This window comes from Pseudochaenichthys georgianus, unplaced genomic scaffold, assembly GCF_902827115.2.
Source record: "Pseudochaenichthys georgianus unplaced genomic scaffold, fPseGeo1.2 scaffold_1156_arrow_ctg1, whole genome shotgun sequence".
Classification (NCBI taxonomy): domain Eukaryota; kingdom Metazoa; phylum Chordata; class Actinopteri; order Perciformes; family Channichthyidae; genus Pseudochaenichthys; species Pseudochaenichthys georgianus.
In genome coordinates, this window is record NW_027262101.1 from 503 (window position 1) to 12,500 (window position 11,998).

Consider the following 11,998-nt stretch of genomic DNA (forward strand, 5'->3'; position numbering starts at 1 on the left):
GTATATGTTATCCATTATTAAATGTGTAGACATGTAATGGAAGTTATTGTTGAGTGTTTGACCTTTCTTTAAAAGCCACACGGCAAAACATAAAGTTTAAAGTTTTTCCTTGTACGATGTGAGGGTCTGAGGACAGAGGGTCTAAGGACAGAGGGTCTAAGGACAGAGGGTCTAAGGACAGAGGGTCTGAGGACAGAGGGTCTAAGGACAGAGGGTCTAAGGACAGAGGGTCTAAGGACAGAGGGTCTAAGGATAGAGGGTCTGAGGACAGAGGGTCTAAGGATAGAGGGTCTAAGGACAGAGGGTCTGAGGATAGAGGGTCTAAGGACAGAGGGTCTGAGGACAGGGTCTAAGGATAGAGGGTCTGAGGACAGAGGGTCTAAGGATAGAGGGTCTAAGGACAGAGGGTCTGAGGATAGATGGTCTAAGGACAGAGGGTCTGAGGACAGAGGGTCTAAGGATAGAGGGTCTGAGGACAGAGGGTCTAAGGATAGAGGGTCTAAGGACAGAGGGTCTAAGGACAGATGGTCTGAGGATAGAGGGTCTAAGGACAGAGGGTCTGAGGACAGAGGGTCTAAGGACAGAGGGTCTGAGGACAGAGGGTCTAAGGATAGAGGGTCTAAGGACAGAGGGTCTGATGATAGATGGTCTAAGGACAGAGGGTCTGAGGACAGAGGGTCTAAGGATAGAGGGTCTGAGGACAGAGGGTCTAAGGATAGAGGGTCTAAGGACAGAGGGTCTAAGGACAGATGGTCTAAGGACAGAGGGTCTGAGGATAGAGGGTCTAAGGACAGAGGGTCTAAGGACAGAGGGTCTGAGGACAGAGGGTCTGAGGACAGAGGGTCTGAGGACAGAGGGTCTGAGGATAGAGGGTCTAAGGACAGAGGGTCTAAGGACAGAGGGTCTGAGGATAGAGGGTCTGAGGACAGAGGGTCTGAGGACAGAGGGTCTGAGGATAGAGGGTCTAAGGACAGAGGGTCTAAGGACAGAGGGTCTGAGGACAGAGGGTCTGAGGATAGAGGGTCTAAGGACAGAGGGTCTAAGGACAGAGGGTCTGAGGACAGAGGGTCTAAGGACAGAGGGTCTGAGGACAGAGGGTCTAAGGACAGAGGGTCTGAGGACAGAGGGTCTAAGGACAGAGGGTCTGAGGACAGAGGGTCTAAGGATCCTGCGGTCCTGGGTCCTGGATCATGAGCCCTGGATCTTGAGTCGTGGCTGTGGTCCTGGATCATCGGTCCTGGATGGATATCCTCGTGGATTCATCTTCCTATTATACACACATGCATTTCCAAACATCTGGACTACCGATGTTGCAAATGTATTATCTCTTCAATTTACACACGGCATCTATTGCAGTCTGTCCGTCCTGGAGAGGGATCCCTCCTCTGCTGCTCTCCCTGAGGTTTCTCCATGTTCCCTTAAACTGTGGGGTTTCTCTGGAAGTGTTTCCTTGTACGATGTGAGGGTCTAAGGACAGAGGGTCTGAGGACAGAGGGTCTGAGGACAGAGTGTCTGAGGACAGAGGGTGTCGTATTGTCATACTGATATTCTGTACAAACTGTGAAGTCCACTGAGACAAATGTAACATGTGTGATATTGGGCTATAAATAAACATTATTGATTGATGATACTGGTATCGACAATATCCAGGAAAACAAGCAGAGTTCCTCCTGTCTATCTCATGGGTTCATTTCACAAAAAAAGCAGAATCACTTGGATCGGACACCAGAGGCCTGCACTACGAAGCAGGGTGTTCTCTTAGCGGCTAACTTCAGGGAAAACTCTGGTCCTACGACGCTGGTTCTCTTTTTAGCGGCTAGATCTCCATGGTAACTTATGCTGTGCAACCTAGCCTGCTCCGGAACAGGTTAGGTCGCAGGTTAAGAGATCAACTCAGTGAAAGCACCGCCTGCTGACCAATCAGAGCTCAGTGTGATCATAGGTTATATTGGAACAGCAGCTTGTGTTGTGGTGTTCAAGACCTTTTAAATGACAAGTGTGAATCAATGGATACAAAATGGAGGAGACCGATCTGATCGGAGCAACTGAATAATCCAACTGAAGCCGGCGTGGACAATGGCTGTGTTTTAAAAATGTGCTTATCCAGAAAAGCCCGGTTTGGACACTTTACGGCAGAAGAAACATTTCTATAAAAGAAAGAATTATACATTTCTGTCTTTTTATGCCTTTAATACTAACTTCAATTTTTATTAAAATAAATTAGTCAATTATTTTTTATATTTTATTGTGATGTGGAGACGAGGCTTTCAGTGACAATTACAATTATATGTAAAAAAAAAAGTTTAAAAAAAAAGTCTAAATATGATATTTGGCCTCAAATCATCTGAGGCCTGGCGCCAAAGATCGCAGGGGGGGGGGCTGCGATCTTTGGCGCCCCCCCCAGGTTGGGAACCACTGGGATAAAACTTATGTCCTAAAAATGTGTGAAAAATAGAAGAGCGAAATGTCAAAAAAGTGTGGACATTTTTTAAATATCCCCAAAAGATTTGTAAAAAAAGAAAGAGTACTTTTTTTTGTTTCAATTGTGAAAAATGTCAAGAAATTATATAAACCGTTTGAAAGGTCCCATGTCATGCTTTTCCGGTTCTCACCCGTCCCCTTGTGTTCTGAAGGTGTTTCTGCATGTGACCGGTCTGCAGAGTCACACCCCTCAGAGTGCACCCTGTAGCGAGTAGCACTCTCACGGAGCGTCCACACTACAGCTCCAAAGAAAGCTTGGAGCTGGGCGTGTCTGGAGCTTGGGGATTTTATTCAAGCAACACGACCAACAACCAATCACATGAATCTCCCGCCCCCGACATACAAAGCAAAAACCCCCGGGGATTTTATGCGAGCAATATATACAGAAGTTGAACAATGTTCAACTTCTGACGCCGGAGACGGACCGCTCTGCTACCCACAATTCAGTTCAGTTCGGAAGTCGAATAGTCCATTTAGTTTAGGAACCTTCCTAAAGGAGTGAAATGACCCGGAAGTCCCTCAGTGGCAGCCATGATAAGTGCCGTTCCAATTCTCTAGATGATAGGAAAGGAGGTTTCAAACTTCCTTTATAGCCTCCTTTAGCTTAGGAACCACTGGACCTCCCTCACCGAAAGGAGAGGAGAAAATGCTGCCCCACAATGCATTGCAGCCGCAGCATTTGCCGTCACTCAACAGTCGGCCGTTCACGGAAACAAACGATTATGACGGAGAAATGATATCATGAAAGTTACGGTGCTTATTAAGCATTTTAAAACATAGGTGGTAAGTTGCCAAAGTGCTTTGTTCTGAACGTTCATCAGTATTATAATCAAAGAGAGAAATATGAACGTTAGTTTTCACTGAAATTATCAAATAAAGTCAACATCACAGTCTTCACTGAGCTGTGTGGGGTTTGTTCAACTTCTAAAAGATGTTTGAATGGTGATATACACAGAGATAGATGTTAAGGACTAACGTTTATAATAAATACATCTGTATTGATTTAAGATCTTTAGTTCATACAATCATACGTATTGGGATCATTTGTATTCATGTGGACCGGAGGGAGAGGGTGACTAGCAGAAGTTTCACTTTCCTTTTTTATTTCAATTCCAGCTTTGGTCATGAAGAATCTGTTTCTCTGTTGTCCACGTTCATAAAGCAAAGCAGCAGCATCAGAGCACGGTGCAGAGTCTCTAGATGAGTTCACAGTAGTCCCTCGTTCTTATTGAACATCCATGTTGTAGTCCGCTGTATAGAAAACTGTGGTTTCCATGGTTACCCCACAGCAGCAGACGCACATTCAGGACGTCCGCTGGCGCATCATAAATACGTCTGATAGTGAAAGTGCATTCGGATTCTCTAAAGTACCGCAGCCGCTTCTCCTAAGTCCTTTTGAATTCTCCTATCCACTATCCCTTAACCCCGTGACCTTTCACTCAGAGGAGAGGAATAGGAGATAGGGATAGAATTTAGGAGCTGATCTTTAAACTATCTGAACGCAACAGAACACAGAGAAGACCTGTCTCTGCTGCCCCACAACGCCTCGTTGGACATTTCTCTTGTTCTATTGTTTACTTCTTGGGTATAGTGACGTAAAGTAACGTTTGGACCAATCCGCGGACACGCGGACACACACACACACACACACACACACACACACACACACACACACACACACACACACACACACACACACACACACACACACACACACACACACGGCGGGACGTTGCGAGGCTCGCTGCTGTGAGGAGCGGGACTCTGGCCGTTTCTCAATCGCGAGGAAACTGGCTTCCAAGCCAATATTTCAAAGATGCTACGTCATCGAGTGTCGCCGAAGGACTGTTCCAATCTCCAGCATACTTGGAATTCCACCGAGGCCGCGTCCTTGGTTTGGGGGTAATTTCGAGGCTGCACATGGGTAGACTTCGCGTCCTTCAAATCCCCACAATGCTTTGTTTGCGCAATTCCCCCAAATCTGTGGCGGAAAACGTAAGGCGGGGCCTCTCATATGACGCACACTTGCTCGTCTGTTCCACTCTTCGTTTTCCGAATGCCAGGAAGGATTCTTGCCTCGCTTCTGAAGCAAGTGACTCGAAACACATGTGCTACCAAGCAAGCATCTTGGCGATTGAGAAACGGCCACTGTGAGCCGGCCCACTGGTGTTACTCGAGTAAAAGGAAGTGTGTACTTTTGCCCTCTCTGCTCAGTATCAGTCGCAGCTTGTAACTTCATCTAAATCCTTTCCATCCCTACAAAGGTCAGCATTCTCAGTGAACAGAGTGAGAATGCTCTGGAGGATCTGAGCGTGAGAAGAGAGGTCTGAATATAATCTCATCAGAAGATCAACAACATACCAAAGCTTTAAAAACATATTGCTTCAACTCATGCCATTTGGATCCGCCTGAGTGATGTCCAGCAGTGTCTGGAAGAGACACAATACAACCAATCAAATCACTTGAACTGAATCGGACGTTTAGAGTGGAAACTGACTCTCCACGGGCAGTGTTGGGAAAGTTCACTTTCTACATGAACTAGTTCAGTTCACAGTTCACACATTTTAAAATGAACTAGTTCAGTTCATAGTTCATAATTCAAAATGTTGAACTAAAGTTCATGGTTTCAAAAATGAACTAATTTATAGTTCATAGTTCTTTTTTCAATAAGTTGCTGCGAGCTATTATTTGTCTCCTGTACGATGTTAATGGGCCATTTCAATTTTTACAATATCCTCAGAGGGCCGTACAAGTTATTGACCTCTGCTTAAAAAAACTAAAATCACAGCCCATTCATTTCATTCTGTGCAAAGAAAAAGCAACCTCTTAATCCAGATATCTCACCATGACTCGCGTATGCATGCACGTGCAGGGTGTGGCGTGACCACCAACACAGAAAGATAATTTATGGACACAAGATGTGTGCAAATGTATTTAGTTTCCTATCCATGTGAACATGGTTTAAGTGGGGGGGACCTAACCTCCTCTAGAGGGGTCCGGGGGGCATGCTCCCCTGGGAAGATTTGTTGCACTATGAGAGCAACATTAGGAGATCTATGGACACATCTCTCAACACCCAAACACAACTGTAAGCAGATTTTCTTTTAATTTATGGATATTTGACAAATCACTCCCCTTTCAAACTGTATTCTTCTTTATTAATAACTGTCTTATAGTATTTTATACCTGTTTACTTTATTCTCTTATTTTTTTTATAACTATAATGATCATATAAAGATGTGCCTTTACCTCACTGGTTGTAGACAAAGCTTCTTATATTCGTTAGCATAGCTAGCTAACCAGATGCTAATGATAACAACACAGTTATTGACTGTCTGATCAGTATGACAGATGAGCAGATCGCCACTGGGCTTTCAACTAAAGACACAGACACGCAGAAACTGCGGCATGTGTATGGACTTATCGGTACTGCAATTTCTGAAGTGCTGGAGTGGCGTTCTGGTGCTCTCCGTCAGAACTGCACCCCTGTCAGTCGAGACATATACCACGTGATGACACGTTAGGCTCGTGTTGTGTTCAAGGACCCTGACCTTGGCCAGGAAAAACAGGTACTCGCTTGTTTAATTTTTTTGCGGTCTAGATTTCTTTCATTTTTTTATTTTTTGCGTGTGTTTATAAATTACCTCGAGGGCCGTAACAAATTGTCTCGCGGGCCGTATACGGCCGGAGGCCGGAGGTTCCCCACCCCTGCCGTAGAGTCTCACTCTGAGCGAGTGCTGCTGCAGCTGCTCTCGGCTTCGTCCATACTAATTCATTCATTCATTCAATGCTCGCCGGTTCCGCGGTTCCACATTGTTTGTTGTGAGGAGTCTGATATATTTAGTATATTTATATTTTAGTGCGACAGCCAGGGGTGACAGGCGCGTACGCGTCACAGGCAGCTTGCTGTTGCCAGATTGGGTGGTTTTCCGCATTATTTTGAAGCCTGTTTACGGTGTGTTTTAACTGGATTTTCGGCTGAAAGGCATATGAAATCTGGCACACTTTTGAACGCCGTTATAATACAGTGCTGAGAATGAACGCACGTTTGAACGCCGTTATACAGCGCTGAGAATGAACGCGTTCTCAATTACGTTCATCTAGCGGAAATACAGTACGTTCAGTTCACGTTCGCCCAAAATATGAACGCGTTCATGAACGATCGTTCATTGAACGCGTTCAGGTACATCACTGTCCACGGGACTCTCTTCCTCTGGGAACCCCGATCAGCATCAGCTCAGTATTGTGGGCTTTTATCGGAGCCATAACAAAGTCCTAGTATCATATGGTATTAAGAAATAATAAAATGTTTAAAGAAATGTATTTATATAAAGTTATAAATAAAGTATTTGTATAGTGTTCCATAACAAGAAATACACAAGTCACTGTAAAGTACGCTGCTATGTCAAACCTGAAAAGCTCCTGATTTACAGTAGCTAGTATTACAATGTTGTAGTAGTACTAGTAATAGTAATGTTAGCAGTAGTAGTAGTAGCCTAGTTTTAGTCGTAGGTGTAGTAGTAGTAGTAATTGTGGTAGTTGTAGTAGTTTAAGTTATAGTAGTAGCAGTAGTAGGTGTAGTAATAGTAGTATTTGTAGTAGTAGACAGTAGCAGTAGTATTAGTCGTAGCGGTAGTAGTAGCTTTAGTTTTTGTAGTAGCAGTAGTAGTAATAATAATAGTAGTAGTAACAGTAGTAGTAATAATAGTGATAGAAGTAGTAATAGTAGTAATAAACATGTCCCCCCCCCCACAGGAGAGGGAGGTATGGTTCCAGGTGAAGGTCCCGCCCTCTCACAACCTGATGGTGGGCTGAGATCACCATGGCAACACTAAACCTCACAGCCGAAGTAAAAACAATAAGTGTGGCTTGATATTGAGTAAGAAAAAGGTTTATAACGCTGTGAGAATGGGTCTGCGGCAGAGGCGGCGCTAGGGGGTGGCTACTTGGGCTCAAGCCCCGGATGTTTCACTTAAAAAAAAAAATTTAAATTTAAAAAAAAAAATAAAAATCGTTTTTTTTTTTTAATGTCTCGGGAGTAATGTGCAGTACCGGAGTCCACCAGAGAGGCAGCCGCTGCGGGACATTAGCCTGCGTACTGCGTAGCCTTCCCTGCCCTGAAGAAGAAGTTATCCTTCCTAGTGCCTGACGAGTTTTAAGCTAATAGCCTATCAAGTTTTGGATATTAGAAAGTTATTTTCATCGAAGCAGGCGCCACAAGCTGCAGCAGCAGCAGCAGCAGCAGCTGACAACAATGTCATCACCAGCAGTGAAGAAATGGATGATGTTTCAGGTTTGTGAATCTAATGGTGATATCTGCACTCTGGCTGACTGAGTAAGAAGTGAAAAAGAGTGATGTACTGTAACGTTAATCTTATGGCTAGTAAACATGGAGTAACCAAGGCAAGGCAAGTTTATTTATATAGCACCTTTCAACACAAGGCAATTCAAGGTGCTTTACAACAATGAAAGACATTCAGACAAAGGCATTTAAAAACAGTAAAAGATAATAAAAGAAACATTAAAAGAAAAAATACATGAATAAAAAGTTACAGTGCAGTTTAAGATATGAATAGTTCACACAGAAGTTCCACTTTACTGATGAACACAACAGCTCAGATTAAATTAAAAGCAGCGACAAAAAGATAAACCACACTAAGTCAATACCCCTATATGTTAGTATGTATACAGAACATGACTAACAATTATTCTAAGATGTAACGTTAACCCTTCATACCTCAGTCTACTTTTAAGACACTAAAATAACGTATTCCAATTTTTATTTTGTTTTCGCGCGTGGAATTATACCGGCTCTCGTTTCAGTACACATAACAACGGAACCATAGCAACGGAACTGACAGGCAACGGAACTGACAGGCAACACTCTGAATCCGATTGGCTGTGACTGCATCCACTCAGAGTGCCCGATTCAGAAACGTGACTCTTACACTCTTTACGTCACAAACAAAGATGGTGGATGAGAATAGATCTATAAAACGATAAGCAATGCGCAGTGGATCGGAAGAGGACGGTGTGTCGGCGTTGTTCGATAGCGGTGCGGTATGCTAATGGGAACACACGCCAAACATGCTAAATCACATCAGAAGGCATCAGCCATTATAGATAATATGGCCATCTGAGTGTTTGTGGTTTGTTTTTAACTGTTTAATACAGTTAATTATTCAAAATGTCAGAGTTCCTTATTTTTAAACTGAAACTTGCACTACTGTTCAAAAGTAAATAACAACAAACCTGGAATTATGCATTTGGGACTTTTTTTTGCTTTTTCTTGTTGTACCGAACCGTACCGAACCGTGACCCCCAAACCGAGGAACGAACCGAACCGTGACTTCTGTGAACCGTCACACCGCTAGTCCCCGGTGTTCCAGGGAACTCACCAAGTGTCAGAAAACACAGCCCTCTCTCTTTTCCTCCGTACCCAAATCTCTAAAAACGGGGCTGCAACGGATCTGATACAGACTGATCTTGAATTATTTTCTACGTCACAGAAGTGGTGCTCCACTTATTGGTCAATTCTCCACCTATCAGGGGAATGTGGGGTTGGGCCACGGCCGGCCATTGCGCTGGAGACGCTGTAGTACATATGCCAGGCCTGTAAGTGGCGCTGTAGTCTGCCACAAAAGCAGCGAAGAAGACTTCCCGCGCATGGTTGCCCTTCTGTTTATACTCCGCTCTGGCTCTTTTTCTCCCTCCCCGAGGCAAGCGTTTGCTCCCTCGCTGTAATTCAATGCAATCCCTCCCTCGCTGTATTTCTGTCCGGTTAGTCCACCAGCAGATGACAAACACCCTCCTCTCCGGCTCTTCCAAGGGACGAGGGGACCGTGCGACAAAGTTTCAGTTAGATTTGTATTTCGCCGGTCAGAGGTCTTCTTTGTTATTTATTGAGCTTTAAAACAAATGGATAACGACTCTATATAATAATACTATAAGAATAAAACACGGAGGACGGAGATCTCTTTTTCTCCCCCTCTTCTCCCCGCTGCAGCCCAGCAGCTGATCTCAAAGCACGCTCCCCTCTCCTGCAGGGGGGCGTGGTCAGCTGCAGGGGGCGTGGTGCAGCTCACAGAATCAGCCCGCTGCAAAAACAGCGCTGGAAAGAGCAAATAGAGCGAAATGAGGCATGGCTAAAATGAAGGATCTGTTTGGTATTTTGAAAGAAAAACAATTTATATAGGTATGGCCCTACATTATATTGTTCAAATATAGCATGATATGTCCCCTTTAAGGTATTATTAAGGTAGGGTTAATGTTGCTCTCAAAGTGCACCAGATTGATGCTTTTAACTTCAATATTTAAAAAAATCTTCCCGGGGGAGCTAGCCCCCGGACCCCCCTAGAAGAGTTGACGACCCCCCTAAAGAATGTTTGGTCCACCCCCCACTTTTAAAAAAAATAGCACTTTACGGTGCGTGTGTGCACCCAACTTAGCAGCCCGAAAAACGTTTACCCATGTTAACAGTCGTGGTAGATACCTTGTTTGTTTTAAACATCATAAATACACAAACAACAATGAATACTTACAGGTTGTGTACCCGAATCTCCCGCTGGTCCAAACCAAGTAGGAACAGCATCGTTCTTCTGTGCCCGACGCTGAGCATATCCGGCATGAGTCGCTGAAAGGTTTGGGAAGCTTTGTTTCGTGAAATGCTGGCAGAGGGCGTGGCCTCTGGGCATCCCCATGAGTACCCAGGAAGCAAACAATGGAAACAGAGAAATCCCCAACGAGGCGTTCTGGGGCAGCACAGACAGGTCTGGCCCCTACACACGGCGGCGTGCGTTGCCGCTTGGCGGTGGGCGTGTCTTGAGCTTGGGGAGTCAGCGCGAGCAGCCCGACCAACAACCAACCACATGAACGTCCCGCCCCGGACATCCAAAGCAAAGCATTCATGCTACATCCATGCTGGCTAAATATACTGTCTGCCTGCTAGCTGTCCATTCAAACGAAGTACACTGGATATAAACTCCCCAAACAAGAGAACCTACCAGTTTCCCCCACTGTCTCTGCCCCCCCCCCCATGCCTGCCTCCTCCGGTTTGTATCCCTGTATGTGAAGAGGGACTGGTCATAGAGTACCGGGTGATTCCCTACCGCCACGATCATTTCCTCCTCCTTTTGTTAATATGGGAAATAACTGCGTAGTCTCTCCCAGCATACACCCGGTTTGATTGGCTACTGCTTGTACTGTCAGATTTACATACGAGGGATTTGATTGGCTGACGCCTCCGTCGAGGCGGCAAAAGTAGAACATTGCTCTACTTTTGCAGCGAGCACCTCGAGAGAAGCTACGCTTTGCTCCCACAATGCAGTTCGGCGAATCGTGACGTCACCCCATTCAAAGTGAATGGGCAGAAGCGTTGAAGCGGCAACGCACGCCGCCGTGTGTAGGGGCCGGGGTTTCACTCCCTACCTACAGGGTGCACTTTGAGGGGTGTGACTCTGCAGACCGCTCACATGCAGAAAGACCTTCACAACAAGGGGACGGGTCAGAACCGGAAGAGCACGACACGGGACCTTTAATGGAAGTTTGTTGAGTGTTTGACTTTCTTTTTAAAGCTACACGCCATACCATTCAGTTTAAAGTATTCGGTTGGATAAAACACGCGTTATAAATGTTGTCTTTTGACTTTGCTAAGCTCTGGAAATGTGAGGTCCTACACACGTGTGAAAAACAGAAGAGCGAAATGTCAAAACGGCGTGGAACCAATATCTCCCAAAAGGCGTGTTTGTTTCAATCGTGAACAAAAGTCAAGAAAATGAGTAAAACATATATTTTGAAAAAGGAGAAAATATCCAGAACATTTTTAAAGTAACGTGAAAGTCGTTAAACATGTCCAAATCCAAGACATTACTAATGAACCATGTCCGTACAACATCAAAGTACACATTGTGATATTTAATATTTACCACACACACTTTCCTGAAATAATGTAATGTTAATCTCCACGTTCCCGTTGAGGTGACTTGTGTGTAGATGTTGATGAAGTGTAATGGCAGTGTGTGCAAAGTATTCACGGTGGAGACGTTTTGAAGCAGAATATTTCTCTCGTCATTTCTTTGTAATAAACGACGGCTTTTGGACTTCACATAACTTTGGAAGTAATTCCTCGTTTTGCACAAAGATTTTGCACGAGATGTAGTCGTGGAGATGTAGTCGTGGAGATGTAGTCGTGGAGATGTAGTCGTGGAGATGTAGTCGTAATGAAAGACGAGCTTCACTGGTTGACAGTTTATTGACATGTTACACTTCTTTAACTCCTTCTCCGCCGAGGAAAACAAAAAGACAGAACATTCAGAGAGCACTAAAACAGATACAGCCCAGAGAGAGAGCTGTGTGTGTGTGTGTGTGTGTGTGTGTGTGTGTGTGTGTGGTGGAAAACAAAGCAACACACACACCAGATATATGGACGCCGCACACACACCGCTGTAAAAAGGTGAGGTTCTTTTGGTGTGGAGCTTCTCAAAAACTAAATTCCCAACACTTTCCCCTCACATTGCAG

The 11,998-nt window shown here is 44.7% G+C and overlaps 1 protein-coding gene across 1 annotated transcript in view; it reads right to left on the bottom strand.

Moving 5' to 3' along the window:
- Positions 1–11,712: 11,712 nt before the first annotated feature.
- supt5h (SPT5 homolog, DSIF elongation factor subunit) overlaps positions 11,713–11,998 on the bottom strand; it is a gene marked incomplete at its 5' end in the record, with an annotated part of 27,723 nt that continues 27,437 nt past the window's right edge. The window contains one exon of the mRNA XM_034076964.1: positions 11,713–11,998. This exon is cut by the window's right edge and continues 414 nt beyond it.